General features: G+C 36.4%; 1 long non-coding RNA gene across 1 annotated transcript in view; it reads right to left on the bottom strand.

The window, feature by feature from the left end:
* Positions 1 to 25,102, bottom strand: part of LOC144246478 (uncharacterized) — a 41,538-nt gene that overhangs the window by 14,613 nt on the left and 1,823 nt on the right. The window contains exons 2-3 of the long non-coding RNA XR_013340155.1: positions 16,523 to 16,625; positions 16,096 to 16,341 (exon numbers count right to left, since the gene is read on the bottom strand). This is a non-coding gene — a long non-coding RNA (uncharacterized LOC144246478). The remainder of the gene's footprint in view (positions 1 to 16,095; positions 16,342 to 16,522; positions 16,626 to 25,102) is intronic.

Genomic DNA, 25,102 nt, shown 5'->3' with positions numbered 1-25,102 from the left:
AGCCTCTTTTATTTTTCTTTTTTTCTTTTTTTTCTTTTTTCTTCAATATAAAATAAACATGGTGTAAAAAACATCCCACCTTCTTCACCAGTCAGGTAAAATTTTGCAATGGAAAGCCATCAAAGAAACCTGAAATGACAGTCTTAATTCAGAGAAAGTTCTCTTTGAATCCTGTGAAGATTTTAGCTGAGGAATGATTTTAGGATCTAGTGAATAAGACCAAAAGACTTAAAGTTCACAAGTTGAGAAGAAGCCAATGATGGCAAAATGTCACTTTTATTGAAACATATTAGTTCTCTTGCGATTTAAAAAAAAATTCAGACCATGAGATGCAGGAGGCAGTCTTGTGAATTCATGATGAATGATGGAATAAGACTTAAACAATATTTAACATGTTGCTGGAGAAATTGAAAATGGAAACAACTTAAAGGGGAGAAAAAACCCAACCCAAAACTCAGAGAAGACAGAAAGCATTTCAAACAAGTGATGTAATTTAGCAAAATAAAGTTTCTCTGTGATACCAAGGATAATGCCAGTCTAACAGACAAGGTATTTACCTTCTGTGCTCATCAAAAGTATTTTCAGATATGTTACAGCTCCTTTCCTAATCAAGCTGCATGGTGAGGTGGTTCCAGGCTTGATCTCTCTCTGGCACAGAGGTGAGCTACATATATCTTGAGAAATGTCAACTTAGTGCTATTCCTGAGCCTTCTAGATACACCATTTGCACTCCTGATTACTTTAGAAGGAGCAAGGTTGAGCTAAGGGCCTGTCATAATTGATAAGAGAAAATTATGCCTTATAGCTGTGTAAGGTACAGTAAAAAAAAATTTAAAATAATTTCTTCAAAGGAAGTAGACGAAAAGGACATAAAAATTAAGGCAGACAGGCACAGTGAAATTTATATTGAGAAATACTGAAAAACAGAAAAAGAGAATACTTGAAATATGTGAGCACTTCTGAGCTGCTTGTTTAAGATGACTAACACTCTAGCAGTACCAAAAGAGTTAAGCTCTCAAACTGTACAATTTCCATATTTCTATATTTTATTTCCTGATACAGTAAAACATAAAGGGGAAGGGAAGGGAAGGGAAGGGAAGGGAAGGGAAGGGAAGGGAAGGGAAGGGAAGGGAAGGGAAGGGAAGGGAAGGGAAGGGAAGGGAAGGGAAGGGAAGGGAAGGGAAGGGAAGGGAAGGGAAGGGAAGGGAAGGGAAGGGAAGGGAAGGGAAGGGAAGGGATTTCAGTTTTCAAAAGTGTTCAGAACTTAAAGAGTAACTACTTTGTATGCCATGGAGAGGAGGAACAGGGCCACTAAACATTCAGTGTGAGTGTAAAACTAGAAAAATTTAATGGTTGAGCATGTTTTTTTTTTTTCTGACAGAGTAACTGATGCCCTTATTTGATAAGGTCTGTAAGAAACTGTCTGGAGGAACATGAAATGAAGTTTATAGTGCTGGCTGTGCTACATTTGGATTCTGATAAAACATTAAGTTCTATTTACTACAAGGTTTTATAAAATTCAGATTACTTTGATTTGGAAGATAATTATCACTTGATATGACAACCTGGATGACTGTATACACAAGGTATTGATAAAAAGCATCACAGCCAATGGTAGAGAGAAACCTACATTACCACAGAAATCTGTATTACACAAGGCCTTGTTTTACTTCATTCAGAACCACAGAAACACAATAAATAAAGCTAAGAATTTTTATAAACTATGTTGATTTGGGGGGAGAAAAAATTTCTTAGCAACAGAGAAATAATAACAGAGGAAATCTAGAAAAATCAGTTTGTGAAAGTAATCAAGTAATATTTCATTACAAAAAAAAAAAAAAAAAAAGAAGAAGAAAGCACAGTTAATACAATATTTCTAAATGACCTAAATTGAAGAAAAAGGCCTGAAATAGTTCTTTCAGTAAGACAGTAAGTTATGGTGAGAGCAAGCGAGATACGAAGATACTGTTCGATAGGGTACAAAAGAAGGAGCAGTGCAAATATGGCCTCTTTGTGCATGTCTATCGTATCAGGAAGCCAGGAGGCAACATCCTTATAAAATATCCAATTCAAAGCTCACTGAAGCAAATGGAAGGGCTCCAGCCTTGTCAATAGACTTGGATCAGGCCCTAGGCATGTCCGTGTGAAGTCACTTGGAACATTTCATTCCCTTTTTAGGCACAACCATTACCACAAAGACGCTGAGAAACTAAAGGAAGGCCAGAAAACTCTACTACCACAGGCACAGAGACTGGAAAGACTGAATTCAGGGTGGAATGATTTAAATGAGCACACAGGAAGCTTGGATTTGTACCATTGAATATTGCCTTGTTCTGCATTTGTACTTTATTTTCTTTAAGGAAAAGTTTATTCTTCCCAGTAAATGAGCAGTAAAACATCTTGATAAAAATGTTTTTAGATCCCTTAAATTTAAATTCTTTTTTACTGTTTCATTTACAACAATCAAGTATATTTTTATAAACATGGTTATAATTTATATCCAATTTTACTAAAGACAGAAAGAAGTGATTTTTTTCTAGTTAATATGTCCAAGATTTTATAAATAATCCAATTAATTTCCCCTAGCTATTATTCAAAGACTAGAGGAAGAAAAGAATTTTTTTCCTGCTTTTTAAAAATTTCAATCAGTTTTGCAGTTTTGAAAGAAGCAGATAATGAACTGAACCTATTAGAAAAACAGAAATTCAGAAAACATTTTCTCTGAATCTATATACAGGGTTGCCACCAGAAGGTGGTTTAGCTTTCCAACAAGCTCTAGCTTTAGGCACATGGCTACTGGCTTTCAGCAAGTTCAAAAGGCTTTCTGTCTTTTAAACTTCCACAGCAGAGAAATACTGTATGCTTAAAATTATAAACTACCTTCAATTAAAAAAAACTTGAGGTTTTAGGTGGCTTTCCTCAGACAGAGTCATAGAATATGATGAGTTGAAATGAACCTGCAAGGATCACTGAGTCCTACTCCTGCCCTGCACAGGACATCCCAAGAGTCACACCATGTGCCTGAGAGCATTTTCAAACACTTCTTGGACTTTCCCAGCCTTGTGCTGTGACCACTGCCCTGGGAGCCTGTTCCAGTGCCCAGACACCCTCTGGGGGAAGAAACTTTTCCTAATATCCAACATAAACCTTCTCTAACTCAGCTCCATGCACTTTCCTTGAGGGTCACATGGGTGGTGAAGGGCATTGAGGGGAAGTGTTATGAAGAATAGTTAAGGTCACTTGGTCTGCTCAGCATGGAAAGGAGCAGATTGAAGTGAGATCTCATCTTGGTCATGAGGAGAAGCAGAGGGGCAGGTACTGATCACTCTTGTGACCAGGGACAAGACTTGAGGAAACAGCACGAAGCTGAGCCAGGGCAGGTTTAGGTTGGATACCAGGAAAGGGTTCTTCACCCAGACAGTAACTGAGCACAGGTTACACAAGGAAGTTGTCACAGCACTGAGCCTGCCTCTATTCAAGAAGAGTTTGGACAATGCTCACATGCACATGATGTCATTCTTGGAGTGTCCTGTGCGAGGCCAGGAGTTGAACTTGATGACCTTGATGAGTGCCTTCCAGCACAGCATTGGAAGGCTGTTTTGGAAGGCACAATGATTCTATGATTCTATGATGAAGGAGAGTAGCAAAGAATTAATATAAGGATAGACCACCTTACAGCTACTGCTGTTCTGCCACCTGTGCTCAACAAGTCATGCCAGAAGGCCTTTCAAAGTAAGCCTCTGTACCATTTAAAAATATACACCCACCCCAGGAAAGATTTCTTCAGCATGGTGTGCATAAGGAGCTACTTACAAAACAAAACAATCTTGCTGGTATTTCATTTGACAGTAATGACAAACTTCTGATCTAGCCACAGCACTTCCTTTTAGACATTGTTCTAGCTTTTCAAGCTCAAGATACTAAATGTACCTTTTCTGTCTATAATTAGCTTTTCATGAGAAAGTGAAATTTACTCAAGAGCTAAGGACCCCAGCCAGGCTCAGTGAACCAGTTTACTGTCTGATGAACTCCAAAAGAGAGATTAAAAGCTTTTGCTTTTAATGGCCACTGACCTGTTGTCTTTAGCAGTACTGGATGAAATATATTTCACTAAGTCTTGAGAATTCCTTTATTGTGAGGAGAAACATTGTGCAAGGTGACAGAGAATAAAGAGATGGTCTTGGGATTTAATGTTTACCTTGCTCCTGTTGAAAATATTAAATTTAAGTGTCAGTTGTTACATAAGAGGCATTTTATCTCATGTTGGACTTTTGAGAAGCAGGTTTCATCTTGGCCTCCAGGATGTCTTGTCAGAAGGGCACGTAGCCACATAGGCTGTAGTCTTTCCTAAAATTACTCAACATTTGGGTCTTTGTGTTTCAGGGTATTAACGAGATTACAGGTCATAATCTGTAAAAGCTCCCCTGCCACTGCTCTGCTTGACTCCATTCCAGATGAAATCTCTTCAAATAAATCCTAGATCACAATGATACTGCTTTGTATGTCTACAGGCAAAAAGATGAGAGCAAAAAGGAGGGGAGGAAGGGAAAAAATTGTATGTAGATATAAAAAGGCATTTCCTTCAAGGTTAAAGACCTAAATTAATGAAGTTCTTCATTTATCATCTCTGGAATTTTAAAGTATCCATTCTTGTATGAGAGGCCGATTACAATATTTTCAGTAAAGTAATTAATCTAGTGATCTCTCTTCCATTTGAATCTTCTTAATTCCTTATGTCCTTTTCTGTGGATTCACAATGTGAACATACCTAGGCAGGCATCCGTTAGTTACGGCAATTTAGAGCAATTACTTAATTAACTATGATATATGGTTTTGTTTTACATTGGAGGTATTAGACCTGTTTTCTTTTAAATGAGAAAAGAAAGGCTAGGTGCAGACAATACACATGAAAAGAATTAATTTAATTTGTTGCACTGCATTAAGCCATTTACTCTTTACTATTCAAGACAGTTAGGGATCCAGCTACCTGTTCTATATCCTTCATGGAATGAATTCTTGATCCACTTCCATTCATGGCAAAGATGTTACTAGTGCACAAGACAGAGAAGGCTACACTTGCAGTCAGGAATGTAATTAAAGTAAAATGTGTTTGTAGACTCTTCTGTAGTATGACTCCCCACAATATATGACTGCTCCACAGAGATTCATCGCTGTGAGAAGGTGAAACACCACTGGTCCTGTTACCAGAAGGACAAATTCCTACAGCAAAGAAGGATGGAATAAACAGCTTCTTCAGGATTACTCAAGGGTTCTGTCGAACAAAGTTTATCTGAGAGCTCTTCATCTTAAGTACTACCTTACTGTACCTAAAATCTAGACATTACCATTCAAAGAAATGGAAGAAAAAAGAAATCAGTTGGCAGTTTTATCTGGACTCCTATAGGTAAAAGCAAGGGTTTAACATTAAATCCACTGCAATATTTGTAAATAATAGAGGTGTTGGTCTCACGCTCAGAAATGATATTTCAATCTCACTGGTTTTTCTTCAGTGGCTTTTTTAAGCTGAAGCCATTTTGGAAAACAAGACTCAAGAGTCTAAGTCCCTAATGACCTTGATAAAATCTGTTCTATACAAGATGAAGAAAGATGGACTTGCAACTAAAAATCCTTTTGGTTACCTGTTAAAGGAAAATAATGGCTTTGCTTAGATGTTGTGCTCACATTTTTAAAAAAGTCCAAAATTAATTATCTAATTTAGCAATATCTCCACTGTGATGGAGCTCCTGATCAGATGTTACAACAGAAAAAACTCAACAGTAAGTCAAATAGTACACAAAGTATTTTATAGCAAATCTTAGCAAGGTCATAAGCATCAGATAGGGGTTTGGTTTCTCTGCTACATCCAGGGTGTTCCAGATATTAGAAAGGTAAGCTTTTTTAGGTTTTTTTTTTTTTTTGATTATTTGGGGGTTGGGGAGGGGGTGTGGGTTCCCCCCCATAGTTACTATTTTTTTGGGGGGGAAAGGCTCTGTAGAAACAATCCTGCAGGGCAAGGAACAGCCATTTTCAAACTGGATCTTAGCTCTAGGTTTTCAGGTTTAGCAGACTTATTCCCTTAATGGTCTAATGATATTTTATTATAAAAATTATTACTTCTAGCTACTGACTACATAGTTATGCTGTATTATACCCAAACTGAAGAATGGAGAACTTCAGCACCTTTCAGGAAACAAGTCCTGAGTGCCAGGATAACCAGCTTTGGTAAGGCATCAGAATTTAGAGAAAAAACATTGGCTGCTGGGATTGTATACCAGGAAAAATACTACTCTATGTGATGCTTTTGATACTGTTTCCTCAGGATCCATTTTTGTCTGCCTATCTGAATGGTACCCAACTGTCTCAGAACAGCAAGCCTTACTCTCAAATTATAAAGGTGGTAGAACTAGCAGTAGTACTACCAGAACTAATACACCAGACTGCTCACTCTTCCAGAGAAAAATGCATATTGATGCTTCATAAACTAAAATCAGTTTTTACACTATCTTGTTGACTGTTTTTTCAGACCTTGAGTACCAAGAAAATCTTGTATGTGAGATGCCATTACTGAGACTGCCAGTGGGCTGATGTTTCTCCTATTGTCCTGTAAGGAACACTGCAGAGCTAACATAACTCCCATTAGTTTGAGAGTCTCCGAAGAAAGTAATTGTAGTTTACATAAAGGAGGGTACCTAAAATGTCATTGACATTCTAACATGAATTCCCTTTAAATGTGTCTAGCTGGGGAAAAAAAAAATATATATATTTGCCTGAGGTGGAAATAAGAATGACAGTGACCATTTTTTTTAATAAAAATCACCCGAGGAAACTCAAAAGAAAAAGCACAAAAAATTAGATAACCTGAAATCCAGAGGCTTGAGAAGAATATTCCATTTTTCAGAGCTGGCAGGAGCCATGGAGGGCCACCCACAAGGGTTTGGCTGCTTACCTTGTTAAACATTGCCTGGCTTCACCTGACATGATCTGTAAGCCTGTAAAGCAGTCACACTTCAAGTGCCTTTCATGTGCACTTCAAATCCTTTTTCTTTAGAGATATTCTTCACTAACAGGATTTCCCACTTTGGAAGGCAGAACTCTTTCAAAAGATTTCAAAATGTCTCAAAAACACAGCAAAAATGAACAAAATAAATACAGGTAAAAACAAAACCAGTTTGGCACAGCCCGAGAAGGCAATGTTAAGTACAAAGAGCTTTACTTTCAGCTTTATTGAACAGTTTTATTACCTAACATGATTTTTCCACTTTAGTATTGCTTAAAAGATTGTTTTTCCTGTAATATACACTTTCACAACAAATTACATGACAGGGAAAATGTGTTTGAAAGTGTCCTTGCATCCTTACCATTTGCATTTTCAACTGTCCATGTGAGTCGTACACATATCACAAGACTTGTTGCCAAGGCATTCAGCTACAACACAAAATGTTTTCAAGTTCAAAGCTTGTATAATTTTTCACCTCATTTTTATGTTTTTACCCTCTCTCCTTTTATATCTCTAAATGTTTCCCTTGCATTAATAAAATCCTGAATACTTGCTCAATTTTAAAAGAAAAAAAAAAGAAAAAAAAAGGCTGATACATAAAGATAAAAGATGCAAGCTTTGTACAGCTGATATATTCAGCTGTTTTTAAACACTCAGTGTATTAGTCAATGTATCAATGGATCTCGAAAGTTCAGTTAACCCATCCATAGAGATATTATTGCTCAGTAACTTTGTCTCCCACTCCAGAGCACGTTTGCAGATCCTGGTGCCAGGAGGGTTCCACACAGGCCTGCAGCTTCAATGAGAAATCTCCAGTTGCAAGACCAGAACTTTTGTACTGGCAGTCAGTGGCAGAAAAAAAATATATATTTTAAAATATAGGTCAAGTTACCTGAGTATGCTCTACTTGCATATAGTATCAGTGGTCATCTTTCTTTTGTATGTTTCCTGGTATTAAATTATTCCCTTTCTTAGTAAGGGTTTTTAAAAATAAATAAATATATAAATAAAACATGATAGAGCTGCTTTTCCCCTCTCAACAGTCAGGTTTTCTCTCTTGAGTGGTAAGTGGGGAGGGGGAGAACAAATCTTGCTTTGAATTTCTTGATTGCATTTTTGTCTATGTTGCTGAAGTTTTTCTTTTCTTTATACTTGTACAGTCAGAGACTTGGAATAGATTCTACTTGGAAAATACTTTTTAAATGCCCTGAAAGTGTCTAAAAATAAGGATTATGACTGAGTGGAATATAAGAGCAGTAGACAAACACCTCTGTGGTGTCTTGAAATTATTTGGATTTTTGGATCCTCTTTATTTATTCAGCAATATGCACAGGACTTCATTGTGTCATAATCTATGGCAGCTGTGATGATTTACAAAAGTTAAGGATTACACATCTGCATACTTGACATTCTCATGTGTTGTACTCCTTTTTCTTTGTGTTTCTACTCATTTATTTTTGAGAAGCAACAACCTCACAGGCACTTGTAGAAACAACAGATTGTTGGACTCATACAGCCTGAAAGATCATGTTAGGATGCCTGTTTCCTACTGAGTATATTGTATCTCACTTGAAATGGTGGCATGGTACAAATACAAATCAATAAAAAAAGGTACATAGCAGTCTGTGTTATGTTCAAAGAACAGATTAGTGTGGTGATTTGGGACACGTACTCAGAGGACAAGCACTGTCACTGAATAAAGCGTGTTATGACTGGACTTCAGTAATCAATCCCATCAGATTCTGTCTTGAACTTTAAAAAAATCTGATCTATCCTACTAATTTGGGATAAATTACTTGTATTACAGAAAGGAAGACTTCTTGTCTCTCCAAAAAATAGAAATAAATGTTTAACATAAGAATATGGTGGAAATAAATAGTTTTTCTTTGGATGAAAATCCACATTTCAGGATGACAGCCTTCAACCACTGGGTGTGTATTGAGTTTGAAATTTTTCTTGCATTTAACTCAGTGTAAACTTCATATATGTTTATCTAAAAGAAAAATAGGTTCTTCTAGAGCCACTCCAAACACAAGGAAATAGTGCTGAGTATGTGTTGCAATAACCTTGCCCTTTTTATATTTTAGTGAGGTGAAATGCTTTGGAAAGTGTTCTATGAAGCACATGTTCAATTATTTCAGTTTATGTGTAATTTTAATGAATGTGTCAAGTTATGTGGCTCAAGTTAGTATGATGAATCAGAGCCTATGAATGTTGTAAATAGAAGGTTCCCTGAAATTCTGGAACTGACAATTTCAATTACACAGGAAAAGGAAAGGAAAATGCTGACAAATAGGTCAAAACAACTCCAACAGAAACTCTTCAGTAAGAGTAGGAAAAAGTAAAGTTGATGAGGAAGAGTGTATCCAAAACCTGTAAAATGCCTGCAAAAGTATGCTCTTGGCAGAACAGAAATAGTTGGTGGCAGAAGAGAAATACATAAATTAATGGACCAAAGCTATGCATATTATGGCTTACAGAAGAAGCCGCAAAACTGCACTTCCTTTCCCTCCTCTTCTCCACTTTCTGTCCTTCCTCCCCTCTTCCCCAACCAGTGTTTGCAAATATATCTTCAGAAACAAACTATTTATACTGTAAATTGAAATAGAGCCATGGTACCAGCCTCAACACACCACTTGCCTGTCCAGGAGGAAGATGAGTTGAGCATCATCAGAAACTTAGGGCACAACTCAGTGCTCACCACTTTTGCTACCCAAGGATATCCCACCTGGACTGTAGTTACCTCTCCTGGAGCCCTGGTTTCCTTCAGGATCTGCCATCCTTCTGTTACTGGCTTACTTACTAAGTACCCCAGGATGACTCAGGGGCCTAAAATGCCAAGATAAGGTGGCCAAACTGTACCTAAATTCATTCATCATGTTTTTATCCAGCATGTTTGTGCTATTGACAACCAGTTTCAATTAATGGTCAAAAGCTGTATGTGATGAATAATCATGCATCAGTGCTGAAAGGTCAACAGTGGGAAAATGTACAGCTGAAATGGTAATTTTCTTTACCGTGTCCACATAGTAAAATTTAACAGATCTACCAGTCGACTAACAGGTACACACCAGTCTATTTAGTCTAATCTAAGGCTGCTTCAATGAATATTATACATGATTCTTATGTCCAATGTCTCAAATTTCAACTCAGAGGAAAAAAATTGCAAGTGGAGAATGTCTCTACTAATTACAAGAAGATACTTAGAGCTGAGGACAATCACTGCAACCTTCAAGGTACCAGGTTGTTTGGATCAATGTAAAATATTAAACTAGGTTCTACAGTCAGAGAGCTGTAATGCAGACACTACTGTGTTACGAAATTTCTGGGAAGTAATAAACTGGCACTGGAAGTGTAAAGGAAAAAAAGCAGTAATGTGGAATGGCCCCTTATTCAGGAAACTTTGAAAATGTGCAGCCATAATAGCCATGGTGAAGCTCCCTTAAATAAGGCCTTGGTATGCTGTGGAATAAAGTCAAAATAGGAGATTGTGGCAATCCAAGTTATACTGAATAAATGCATTCATTGGGCCAAATTGTGATATTACTCATGAGGGAACATTTTTTCCCCTTGTCAATTAAAAAAAAAAAAAAAAAAAAAAAAAAAAGAGAGAGAGAGAGAGCTGAGAACACTTTAAGATACAGGACACAAATGTGTAATTATTCTTGGCTAACATGGTAGCTGTTGATCATTTAATGAAACCATAATTACCATATAATGGCAGGGTATTTATATGACAGATTACTACATTATTACAGGGTAAGTGTGTGATTATTTCTGTCCTCAAAATCAGAATAAAAACACATGGAAGTGGAAAAATAAGTTGAAAAAAGAGAGAGAAAAAAAAATCTGAATTTCCCAATGCCACTCCCATATTGTTACTCTATCCACACCTCAATCACACAGTGATGGCAATGGCCACCAGCATTCATGATGAAGCCAAATCTCCTCAGGAAACCCATGGAACAGCACAACAGATCATAAGGCTCTTTGCCAAATGGCTCCAGCTTTAGGCTTCATTGTACTCACAGTTCAACTGATTCAATAGCAGTTTGGTTGCTGGTCTCTTGTCCTCAGAAGACACTATACTCCTGCTTGTTTAGAGGCATCGTATGCATGATGGATGTAAAAAATTGCACTTCCATTCCTCTAGGCAAGAACAGTGAACTAATGTGGGTTTCAAAGTAATACCACTTTTGTCCTGGGTGGGTAAGTTTAATTTGTCAGAGCTGAGCATTATTTGCTATGGTTTGATTTCAGTCAACACTGCTGGTGTTCACTGGTGAAATTTTGAGCATTTAGTAAGGATTGATTTAAGTTGTGGGAAAATACTTAAATGATTCTATTTATGGGGAAAAATGCGATGACAAGTTATGAATTTACAAAGTTACAGAGAGAGTTTTATAAGCTGAACACAGTCCATGTCAAGTTTTATGAACAGGATGGCAACTTTCCATGTGGGTGGAAAAAATCAAATTGTAAACCCAGCTGATTCAATGATTCCCCAAGCCCTGCCTGGGTGTAAAAGGACCATGCAATCATGTGCTTCACCTGAAATTTGCCTCTGCACCTTCACAGTGCTACTTCAGCTCTGTGGGAGAAGGTGACCAGCACTCCCTGCTTCCTAAAAAGCACTTGCTGAGCCAGTATTCTAAGATACCAGTTATTATAAATGACTTTGGCCCTGAATCATAATTCTGAATTTGATGGAATTCTTAAATCTGGGTTTCCTAGATTTTTATCCAAGAAGCAGTACTACCATAGCTATTTTCAGTCTTTGATATTAATTTTCTTTTGTCTTCTTGAAAATCTTTAAATTGAGGTAAAATGGACTTAGGTAAAAGCCACATACTGTTATGTTTTCTCAGGATTTATTCTGTAGGTCTGTAAAAGAAATACAGGTTGAAAGAGAAAAGGATTTGGAGGCAATAAGAAATCAGTCTGTGTATATTTATTTAGAAGTTAGCTGTAATTGCAGTACCTTTGTAAATATCTTCCTTAATAAACTGGTTATTACTCTAAATGGTCAATGATTGTTCATAACTCACTGCTGCTAGGTTACTTCACTCTGCACAGAAAAGAACTCCCACTCTAGGTTTTTTTGTGCGTTTTTTTCTTTTTTTTTTTATTCCTTAAAAGAATAGTTCATGCAAGATGTTGGTGGGCAACCAGTTACGTCAGAACCTAAGCCAGCTCTCCCTGAAGCCAAATGGAGCCCCAGCAAACTCCCAACAAGCACCAGCATTTATTCATAAAAGGCAACAGGTAGGGAGATGATGCACATGGCCTGGGAGAGTAATAAGGGACTGCTATAAACCTGCACACTTATTCAGTGTTGTACCTTTTGTGAACTACACCTCACATTTACTCCAGATGAAAATTAATGAATGAAACAAGTTTTATGTACTGAACTCTCTGTTTCTAGTATCTCTTTTGTACAGGCTGCTTCTGCTTACACTACATTTTTAGAACTATAAATAATTAAAATATATTGTTCAAATACCTTTAAAGTAGCACCTACAGATCAAATGGAAAATAAAATTAGTATTAGTAAGGTCTAAATTCAGGAGATGGAAGTGTTAACATTTTTGCCTATCTGGTGTTCTTCATAAAGTTTATTCTTATAAGGATTAATGTAGCTAGAAACTGAGTTATTTTCATGTTTTTCAGATTAATTGTATTTATGAAATATTGTCATCAGGTGTTAACTGAGTTATTTTCATGTTTTTCAGATTAATTGTATTTATGAAATATTGTCATCAGGTGTTTGTTCCAGTGGTCTTCAAAAACTAAGACATTCAGCAGCAGAATATGAATAATCCTATGCTTCCTCTTTTAGGAATAGTGATGTTTTCATTATTAACATTTCCATTAGGGAAAAACAATAAGAGTTTAATAAAAAATAATTTTAAAAAAATTCTCAATAACTCAACAGGGCATAAGGAAACATTTTTCCCCTTACTGACCCACTTTATGCCTAATATTATGCTTTTTAAAAAATCTTCAAGCAATTAAGTCATGTGTTACTGTGGAAATTCTTTATAGCCATTATAGAGTTGTTGTCAAGGGTCCAATCCTTTCTGGTACAACAAAATTTCAGTGACTTCAATCTAAAAAGAGCACAACTTCAAGCTAGTCTCATAAGGGTAGGCTTTAAAATGCAGTTGAAAACAAACTGTAATTACTTCTTATAAATATGTGTGGCAGCTGCTCTCTGGCCACAGAGAGCAGCAGGCACAACTTTCCCAGGCATTGGCCTGGGGAAGGCTGTGAGAAGATCAGAGAAAAGAATGACAGGTAATTCTTATCTTCACTTGCTGCACCTGTTGTTGTGAACATGTGGAATGTGTTATGGAGATTTGTTTACCAAAGGGTGATTTTTTAATTGGCCGCTGCTGATGGTGTTTGGATATTCAAGGACCAATCAGGTAAGAAGGTATCCAACTGTCCTTAAGGGCAATGAGTTTCTTAATTAGTATATATAAAAAAGTGATTGTTCAGCCTTCTGGGATCATGGAGTCAATGCTAACTATGACCCTGTGGGGACCCATGCTTCAACAAATATTTTTCAGGTATTGTTATTTGTATTCCTTTTCTCTCATCTATTTCTAAGCAAAGGTCATATATTAGTCATTTTATTCTCAGATTCTTCTGGAAAAAAAAAAAAAATCAGAGGCTCAGGAAATTTTCTCCAAAGCTAAAATAAGTCAGCTTCTAGGGTTTCAAATTCTGGCAAGCTAACTTCTCCAAGGTCTCGTAAAAATTCTGGGCTGTTATCTCCATATGCCTGATAGTTTTTTGGTGTTTTTTTTTTTTTTTTTGATGGTAATTAAAACCGTCTGTCCTTTCTCTGTGACTTCAGGAGAATGGCAATGAATCACAAGAGCTCTAAAACAGATAGAAGGATAGAGGCTGAGGTTAGCAGCTCAGAATCATTTAATCTGCTGTATTTCATCCATAGAAATAGATTTCCAAAGCACTGCCTGCTAATTCAAGCAACTTCAGAACAAGTCACCATGGCAGAAGGTTGTCTCACAGTCTTCACAGGGAGATGGAGTAGTTCTGGCTTTAGATTGAAGCATAAAGAGATGTAAAATAAACTAATTTACTTGATATAGAACATCACTATCTCTCAACATTAGCTTTAACTGTTCTTGTATCATCTGTTAGAGTTTTCCAGGAATATTTTCAACAGTCTCTCAGTAATATATATCTTTTGAATTAAGAGTGTGTGGCAAGTGAAATAAATTCATGAAGCACAAAAGTGACAATGAAACTACAGTCTTATCAAGTCAAGAAATACTTAATCTCCAAAATATAATTTAGAAAATTAATTCACTATGATGTTTTCATATTCTATAGTATTTGACAATACTCTTTATTTCTCATACCTTGCTATCCATTATACAAATTAATTTTTCCAGTGTTTTCTGAGAAATTTTTTGTTTTAAGACTTTTTTGTCACTTAGAAGTAGGCTGCTCACCAGGTGGATCACTTCTCCCTCTCCTAGAGGTATTGTCTCCTTCCCTTTTAAAATGAGAATTAATTTCAGCAACAAATTGATCTGATCTCAGAACTGGAGATCTGGAAGATATAATCTTAATAAATATTGTAATAAGCTAATCACATTCCTGAGGATCCTGTATGTTGGTAACCTGTTGCTCAGGGAAGCAAAACTGAATGTTTGACATGGTCCTTCGAAGTCCAGGTCCTCCCTGATGAGCCAATTTCTTATGCAAAACTAAACAAACATTCATGTGCTCCACTCCCATCGTTCTCAGGCTATATATAGTCACCAGCTTTGGCTCCCAAATTCAGGGAAAAAGGCTGAATGTCATGTGAGAATGACAGCATATGTCTGAAGAATCAATATGCTGGCTGCCTACTGAGACTTGATGACCTTGGCACTTGCTGAAGTTCAGAAAATCAAGTATCACTGAAGATCTAAAACTTAGGTAGTATCACTTTTTATTTTATAAAAGAGTTGGACACATAAAACTATTTAAGAACCTGGATCTAAGCACTCCATGAGGTATAAAGCTTTTAAAGTAGAATTAGGTTTGCTGATCAGAGGCTGGTTTTCTATCAAATAGTGTGCAGTGCTGTCCTAATAAAACAAAACATACAACTACCATGAAACAAATACTCTAAAAGGAACAGATGCATTCCTGGTATAATTCTTTTGAAATCAGCAAAAGAGATGAAATTAGAATCAACTTTCTCAAGGAAAAATCTTTTATTTTTATTAAACAATATTTGTACAGCACATAGTAATTTCAAAAGTCTCTTTTATCAAATTTATTTTGATTTCATGAAAACATGTACAGCTATTAATATAAGCAGGCATATCAGTCCAATTTCCCACTAAATATTATTTTTGTTAGTTTCTTTATTTTCTTTTTTAGTTGCCTGCTTTATCATTCAGAAGGTTTGCACTGTATTCCTGTACATATTTGGTTTGGTGCCCAGAAATGTATTATTTTAACAGGGCTATTCATTAAAAGTTATTACTTTACAGGGGTTCTACCATGCATACATAATTATATATATGCCCTTCTACGATGAACACTGTGATAAAGTTACCATAAAAGATTTTTCTTTTTAGGGTTTATCGTCTCTGCCATTTCAAGTCACATTGATTTGACTAATCCTGGCATCTAACTTTCTAACATCAATTATTTTTTAAAAATATGTCAAAACATATTTTTCATTCTTTTTTTTCAGTAACATTAATCCTTCAGAAGCTATTGGGACTTTGACTAGTCCTCCCTTTATGTTCTCCAAGGAAGAAGCAAGCACAGCTGCTAACACACAGACCTTGCCTTGGCCAGAGCCAGTAAGCCCAGTTGTCAGTGACCTGCCAAGGATTGACCATGATGCTTACCCAAAATAATTTTTGATTACTGCATATTTCAGTAACTCCATGTCACTGTATGAAGAGTTTTTTTAGGAATATCTCCAGATATACAATGTAAGTTTGAGGGTTGTTTTTTTTTTTTTCTTTTTTAAGACAGAAAAAGTTTTAAATGACCAATTTTATGATGAAATGAATGTTTAAGAGAAAAAGGTAAAAAGCATGATATTTCCTTGAAATTACCTGTTTCTATGAATCTGCATCACAAGGCCAAGCAAGAGCAGATAAAAATTCTTCACAACCTCTGTGGAGAGCTGGCAGTAAAAGAGAGCTGGCATCCGTGTGAGCAGTGTAGCAGAGTATTGTACCAGTGTAGCTGGTCAGGAGCCAACACTTCCAAGCAGCCCTGAAAAGCCAGCTCTGTGCTGGTGTGGCTTGCAAGTCACAGAAATGTCTTCAGGACTGAGATATCTGATTTGCTTCCAGCAGCTAAGGCAGAATGAACAAAATCACCTATTAGAATTGAAGGAGACAGAATATTTAGCATTTTGCTGCTTCATTCTTATCACTCCCACCTGGAGTTTGGGAGGATGGATTTGAGACCTAATCTACAATCTGATTTAGACTTTTTAAGTCCTATATTGCACATACTTTGTTAAACTTTTGTTACCTTATGCACATCAAAGTTGACTTATGTCCTTTGTCCCAGTGTTGATAAGACATTAAGTAATACTTTCACTCCAGGGGTTCCACAATTACAGAATTATTCTGAGCTGCAAAGACATTAATGAATATAAAGTCTTAAGCATCCAGTGGAAATTGGAATTGCTGTACTTATACTAAAAGAGTTTGTATTATAATATTTAATTGATGGGAAACAGATCTAGACCATAAAGAATATTTTTGATTTGTGGAGGAAAAAACCCCGAAAACCACATATCAATTATACAATATGTAATCACTTTGAACTATATACTTACCTTCACATATGTAATTCATGCTTTTTTATTGTATTTTTCCATTGACACAATTTTCTACTGTAATGTGATTATACAGTGGTGTTTGTGGGATGACAGAATCCATGGAATGGTAAAGCAAAGGATGTCTCTCACTTTGGACTCATAGAAAACATAACAGGATCTAGCTGTGCATCTGCTGGTTTTACGTAAGTTCCTCTAAACATTTTGCAATTAAGTTTAAGTTAAAAAATGTTGAAGGTTCCTTTTCTTGATAAGTAGCTACATTTATTCTTCATTAATCAATTGTTGCAAACCCTCTAAATTTTCACTAAAGTGGAGGTAGTTTTGCTCTCATTTCTTTAGTTTTCAGAGACAGGGGCCACAAATGTGTCTTTTTATGGCTGCCACCCCCTAGATGAGACATGAGAGTCCTTTAGCCTGATTCTCATGACTGTCTAGCAAAAGAAAGAACTTGAGGCACTGTTCAAAGTGTATATGGTGTAGGATATCTTGCCTAACATTTGTCTTGAAAGCATGCTGTAGTAGTATGTGATCTGTGCAATTACCCTAAAAGCCTAGCTGTACTAGTTACCTCACCATCCTCTGAGTTTTTTAATATATTGTGTGAAAGTGATACACGAATCTTGAACTTAATAAAGAGGCTTTTTCACCACAAGATGAGGCTACATTGAATGTAATTGTGCTGTGTGGGGTTAACTTTCTGTAGCCTGTTACCTTTGACTTCAGTGACTTCACATAAAAAAATGAATCTCAACAACTCCAATGAGACTCACTTCTGCTAATCTTGGCCCATTGATTCCAAGAAACATAATTAAAAATTACTCTCAATCCACTTTAATAGTAATTTTAACAGCATCAGGCCACTCAATCTACTATCATACTTTCAAGACTGAATGTTCAAACACCTTATAAAGACAAAAGCAAACATCAATATACTTCAGTGAAAACTTGCTTCTTGTGATTGTAGTTGACATACTGATAAGCACTACTGAATATTACCTCATAGGAAAGAAAGAAGCATCTTCCAGAGTTTGTTCTAATAGTCTCCTATAAACTTTTTTGGGGGGGCATAGGGAAAAATGAAAAATGCAAAATGACATATTAAAACAAAATGGATTAGCATTCCTCCTTAACCTTAATGAAAGCCATGTAAGTATGTATTGTGAGAATGCTGTTTTGGTTTGGTTTGGTTTTGGATGATGCTTAGTTTTGTGTGGAGTTCTTTTTTGTTTTGCTTTTGTTTCATTTTGCACTTTTGTTTGGGTTTTTTGGTCTTGTGGTTTTTTTTGGTTTTTTTTTTTTTTTTTTTTTTTTTGTTTTTTTTTTTTTTGGATGGTTGGTTGGGGCTTTTTGTTCAATTTATTTTTTAGGAAAATGCAGGATATCTTTAATTTCTTCCTTGAAATTAAACTGACAATGGAGATAATTGATGGACGAGGAGTATGTTTGCTTTTGCTTCCTTGCTTGAAATTGACTGCATCTCCCTTACTCAAATTCATGACTGAATCAGGCTTATTCAAGATCTAACCACTATGCTGTACTAGAATGCTCTTCTTATTCTTGTTTTTTCAGAGGGAAAGTATTACCTGACCATTTTTTTCCCATCCATCCATATCTCAGGTCTGTTCTCTGGTCAAGACATACACACGCCTTCTGATATTCATGTATTAGAATTTGCTTTGTTTGAGCTCTTGGGAGTTTGTTATTAATTTGGATTTTTTTTTGTTCTAACCTCTGATTTAACTTGAAAGCTATCCCTCTAAATGCAAGACAATTTTGCCATTTTCCTTCAGAAGCCAGACAATTTATAGATGAGCTCAGACCAAATAAATCAGGCAAGATATATTTATAGGTATAATATACCATATATATTAATATATATTTTTAATCAACATCATACTGTCACTCTGCAGAAATAATTAGCTGTTAGGAAGGCACACACTGCTGCTCTCCAAAGCAGACACTGTTGCTGGTACCCAGGCTAGGACACCAGAACAGCCAAGGATCAGTCAGCCACTGCACACTGCTTGTGTCCATTAGTGATGAAGTGAGTCCTCTTTGTTTCCCTGCATTAATTCACTTGAGTGACTGTGTAACTACAATCATCTTTAGATTGGGCAATTTCTGCACAAGAGAACATTTACAGTTATTCTGAACAAAGAAATAGAGATTCAAACGCACATTAACTGCAGTACTTGGTGGTGGGAAAAGGCATCGACTCATCTTTTGCTCCCCTGTTCCTCTTCTCACAGCAGGAAGCCTCAGGAAATCCCCAGTTTTACTCTCCAAACAAGGACTGTATTACAGACAATGATCTCCATTTGGGGTTGACTAGGCTTCTGAATCTTATGCATAAAAACCAGTTGCCTAACATTCCAAGACAACAGGAGAGTCAAATTCTAGTGCCTATGTACGATAGTGAGGATTCAACCCTGGAATACTGTTGAAAGATTAGTATTAATTTATCACCTTGCAGATATAACTGGACCTAATAACAAATCATTAGGTGTCTGCTTGCAAAATGATGTGGCCAGTTGGTGGGCTACCTTACCTTTGAAAAAGAAAATTAAAATGAAGGTCTCTAGCAGTGGACTAAGATGTCTTCTAACCAACTGTTTTCCAGTTTTGGCAAAATTAAGTCCCCAAGAAAAGAATTTTGAAGTGGGAAATGTAAGGACTCTTCTCAGGTGCTGCATGTAATATTGGTAGTTATTTTCAATAGTTATTATAGTATGGATAGCAATGATAGAAATGCAGGTAATGTGAATGGAGGTCTATCTTTAAAGTAAATAAAGCTTACTCTTTAAGGTTTGTGATAGACCCTATAAAAACACTAGGAAGGTTTAGTTGGTTTTTACCCAAGAGAAATTTGAAATTGAAAGATTAAGATTTGACAAATGCTTAAATTTTGAAGCCAACCTGTGAGTATGCTTGGTGATTGAATTGAGGTAAAAAGGAATGAACAAATTTGGACAATCATCTTCATAGGGTGAACTGAAACTGCTGAATAATAAATAGTTATAAATAAGAAAGGGACTCTGCTAGAGATTCCTATGCCTGCAGAAAGATGCATTTTCAAACAGGCTAGCCTACATTCAAGTTTTTGACACATATATACCTCCTTATAAAGTTTAATTATTTTAATAAAAACACTAAGACCAAAGATCAAAGTATTTACTTCTGATTTTTATGTGTCCTTGAAGTTTCAGAAACTCTTAGCAAAGCCACAACATGTACATGGCTGCCCTGTACCTGGAACTGCTACACAGGAACACAGTGCACTGTGTTCAATGAGTGGAAAAAATAATGCTGTAATAAAACAGAAAAAGCCCCACCACATCAGCTATGGAGAAGCTTGTGTTTGAGCACCTAGCACAGCTTTAAACTGCACTGGATGCAATTTGGACTGTAGGATACAAGACACAGGCACGGGGATATTTTTGTTCAATGTTCACTGCTGCATGACTCGGCAGAGCACCAACAGTTGCCACCACGGAAGAGAGACTACATTGGACTGTACTAGGCTTCTCTGAAAGAACTCTGAGTGAAAGCTCAATGCTTTTTTTGCTGTATGTATCATTAACTTGGATTTGTTAAGAAAATAATTAGGAGAAAGAAAACATATTTGGTTTCAATTCCTTCTTAATAAGAAGAGACTGACCACTTAGTAAGGAAAAGATCTTCCTCTAAGTGCAGTCAAAAACCTTGAGCTGTCTTTTGATCCTCATCTTCAGGGACACACTAACAGGTGCAAATTATTTTGTTTGGGAGTGCTGACAGAGGCTACAAATAAATGTAAATAAACAGATAAAAGAAAAAAAAGTGTGCTGACCAGCCCGTTGTTTTTTAAAGTTTTTCACTTATGGATGAACAGGAACAAAAATCTGAATGTGGTGAAAACACAGGAAAATATGATGGCAGTTCTTAAAAGCCCTGGAGATAAAAAACACCTACTTGATTTGTTTTTCCGCTTTTTCCAATAAGGCTTCTTATCAGGCTGTGTGGGATAAATGGGGTTTTTGAGGAGGTGGAAGCAGCAAAATTTAGTTGTGGTCTCCATAGTCCTAATTTGATGTCAGTGAAGTAGCAGATTACTTTGGAGGCATAAGACTGATATTGAAGACACGGGAAATTAAAACACAGGTGCTAAAACTGCCTGGAGGAACATCATGGATCTGCAGAAGCAGGTAGACTCTGAAAAAATGAGCTAGGTGCCTCTCAATCTGCCCAAGATGTTAGAAAATTTGTGGGTGATCAACACTGCAGAAAACCTCTGGTGTAAGGGATAACTCATTCACTAAAATTTAGGGCCAGTGCTAAGTATACAAGCCATAGAAATTGACTTTAACACTGATAATCCAGCCTTGGAAGATGACCTGTCCATGGTGGGCCAGAGGTGCTCCTTTGTTTTCACACAGGGAATAAAATAAAAAAAGCTGATGATTTGATGGAAGGCATGATACTCCTTCCTGAGGCAGCTTCAGTGGTGTAAGCACAGCCTAGGCACACACTTTTGGGTGTGCGCGCAATGTTCAGTCTTTCTGCACTGCGGCCGGTGCTCGCTGGGCTCTCAGCTGCCAGTACCAATGAAGGAGATCCCAAGCTCAGCCTCAGACGTTCCCTGAATTCTCCCACCGGCAGCGCGGGGCACTAATCGCTGAGCCACTGGGATAGCCCTGGAGGGCATTCTTCTAATAGTTTTTCTAGTTCTTCCACTGATGTCCTTATACATCTTTTATGATTTTGATAGTGATGCTATGTTCCCCAGGCACTTTCTTTCTATCTTACTCTCTGCCTGATTTTTTTTTTTTTTTGTTGGAATATGGAGGGTGGGGAGGGGGAAGGGGCTACCTTAAACTTGCCCTTCAGTCCTAGCAAAACCTTTCAGAAAAGACATTTTCCCTTATCCATTCTTCCAACCATGAGTGCATGTCAAGGAATGGTAAAGATGGAAAATATTTGAGTATTTTTATTTAATGGTCTTTCTCCTGACTTCAGGTTCTATTTAGAGCTCTTTCTTCTAAACAGATGAACAGTTCTTTCGGATTTAAAATTAAATTTGGAATATTTTCTTTAAACTGTGCACATTGCTTTTACAAAGGAATGAAAACAAAATGCAGCACGTGACATCATTTGAAAGAGAAAATTATGTTATCTTATATAGTTCTAGAAATAAACTGTATTTTTTTAACTGTGACTCTTCCCTAATGTGCACTGCTGATAAATAGTAAAAAGAGATTTTTTCCTAACTATATATTTCTCTCACATTATACATATATAAATTCTTCTGGGAACAACTTGAGCAATATAACTTGAGATAGGAGGTAGCTGATATATGTGAGGTATTAATATAAAAAATATTTTCACTGCTTGTATGTTATAAAGCTCTTGGAATATTACAGACAACAAAAGTATAGGTCAGTTAAAGAATTTCCTCATCTCTGTTCTGTCCATAATTTTTTTTCCTGCAGGTCCATTTTCTCTTGTTTTCTTCTCATCTGTTATTTTCATTTTCCTTCTCATCTTTCATTCTCTATTATACAGGGCACCTTTTGAGGAGCTTCTTCTGCTTCCCACTGACAATACATACTGGCAGCAGCAACCGAAGCATCAGTCAGTGAACACTTGTAGAGATGGTGAGTTGTAAAATAATAAATCGAATATTTAATACTTAGACAGAAGATGTGGACTTTATCTACACTTAATGGGTGGGGAGGCTGATTACTCATTCATAGCTACACCACTTGTGAATGATGAGGTCACCCCTATCTCAGGAAGATAAATGCCATATCCTGTTATGACATATTCCTTTTATATAAAATTAGTTCAATTTTCTTACTAGTGAGGAATCAGTATAAGTAAAAAAAAAATCACTTCAAGATAAAGGCATTTTTCTACTGTAATTCATTATATATCCTATTTTCATTTTATTTCTCTTCTGTTTTGTTCTATCTTATCCTGTTCTATGTATACTATTTTACTCTCCACCTAAATGATATCTGACTAAAGTGAAGCAAAAATTAGATGATACAATGAAGCTTTGTAGCATTCTCTCTCATACCTGTCACAGGCTCTTTCCAACAGCAGATAATGAAAATTCAAAGTCAAACCATTTAACTTTAAGTAAATGGAAATGAATTTCCAGAGAAGAGATATTTTTTTCACCTGTGAAAGGAACAGTAGTATACCGACAATGAGAATGAAGATATAATATATAATTGTGGTAGAGTGGTATATGAAAAGCATAAATATTAAATGATATTGTATTACATATTGTCATGTAGTTTTAATTTTTATTTTTGCTGGTTTTGCCTGAGAGGAAGGTCTACTGCACATAGTTAGAAACAGCAGTACTCCATTAAAATATTTCTTTGCTTAATCAATACTAAAGCAACTTGCAGCATATCTTGCAATAGTATATGATATTGAGACAAAAACTATGTCAATCAGACACCAGAAGCTGTCAATAATTTGACCAAAATGAGAAATAAAGTAAAAATATTAGGGTTTATTCTCATCTCATTTATGCTACCATACTGCTGCAAATTAAATAAAATCCATTGTGGTGTGTTGTGGCACTGGTGAAATATGTGGCAAATTGGATCTACACTATTTAATATGGCACCGAGCATAAGCTTGATGATGGATATTTTCATTGGTGTATAAAGTAAGTCTCAGAAATTCCTACTGGATTTTACCATTGGGATTAATTTGGGGGGAACAAAAGATACAAACAATCATAATAGACTTTTCTTCAAATATGAGATCTTGTTTTTTATTTGGTGTCTTTTAAGACCTATGGCAGAGAAAATGCTTCTGAATTCTAGACATTGACAAAGATACCTTTGACTTCTGCTTGTCTTCTAACATACAAAACTATTTGTCAGTACTTCCAGCAACTTAGTGGGTCTACTTGTACAAGCAAAGTTATCAAGACTGAACTTTTAGTTACATTAACACTTAAGATATTAACCAATTCTCATAAGAGATCTTAATTAAATATCGAGAGATCCTGGCTCTGCCTACATGGATGAAAAGCAGTGACTTTCAATACTAAGCTGAAGCAAGCTTGGCTAAAGGCAGACTCTTCGTCCTGGCTGTCTATTTGAAACGTGAAAGTCTCCTTAGAGTTGCCAATGTAGAGCAAAGAGTGACAATCAATGGATGGGCACTTCGACATGATTACATCCACTCTACTGCCTGGCCATACACTGACAGACAAAACTACTGTAATGGAGTGATCATTTGGAAAATGGCTACTGCCCACATTTAAATTCCTTTCAGTGTTATTCCATAGCCAATTAGAGTGGTAGCCCAGCCTATATTCATGCCAGTCTTGTACTATAATGTAAGAAAAAGGAAAGGAGCAGCTCAGAAGTCTTTAATTATTCCTCCAGCCATTTATTGACCTGCTCTCTAAAGGCCATATAGAGGCCTTCATCTGCATGCAAAATTCCTATTGACATCACTGGGAGGGCCACAGGCAGATGGAGAGTACTTTGTAAACCTTACATTTTAAATATGTTGTAGGAGAATTTGCAGTCCTTTAAAAAAGTGAGCAGCTTTATCTAATATTGGTCTTTAAACATGGAGTTTGAATAACAGTTTTCCTAGCAATAACAACCCCCCTCTTCTCTGCAAGCTATCTAACCTACACGTTTCTGTAAAGACTTCATATTTAACACTCAAACAATTGATGTCCCTATAGTATAAACAGGATAGATAATGAATATAAGTGGGATAGAAAATTAATCCTACTTGCGAGGAAAGAGAGTCATAATTCACTTAGGCTTCTCAGCTCTTACGTTATGAGGTCTTCAGCTAACTCATGGGATCCATTCCACATCCCACAGATGCTCATTATGAATTCTTTTTATGTGCAACATGTGGGGACTAACCAGTTTCATATCTCCTGGTATTAGCTGCAATCCAAAGCATTTTGTATTAAAACAGAATGCAAACACAGATGCTATTTAATACAAAGGATTTGAATGCAGTCTCTGTTTTAACAAAAAGTTGGTGTGTCTTAATTTGCTTTGAAACAGCAATGGGAAGAAAAATCAAGATAAGAGGATATTTTTAGATTAGGAGCCAAGTGTTGACTCCAAAAGGCACACAGTTGCATGGGAAAAGGGGAAGACTGGCCCAGGGGGCTGCTTTGATTCAGGGAAGCAAAGGTTGCAATGCCTTTGGAGGGAGGGGACAGCCTAGGACCTCTGCCCATTTCCGAGATGCTGCCACAGCCTTTTCAACACTACATATATTCTGGA

This window comes from Lonchura striata, chromosome 6 (genome assembly GCF_046129695.1).
Source record: "Lonchura striata isolate bLonStr1 chromosome 6, bLonStr1.mat, whole genome shotgun sequence".
Classification (NCBI taxonomy): Eukaryota; Metazoa; Chordata; class Aves; order Passeriformes; family Estrildidae; genus Lonchura; species Lonchura striata.
Note: the sequence above shows the minus strand (reverse complement) of the source record. Positions and strands in the feature narration are given on the sequence as shown.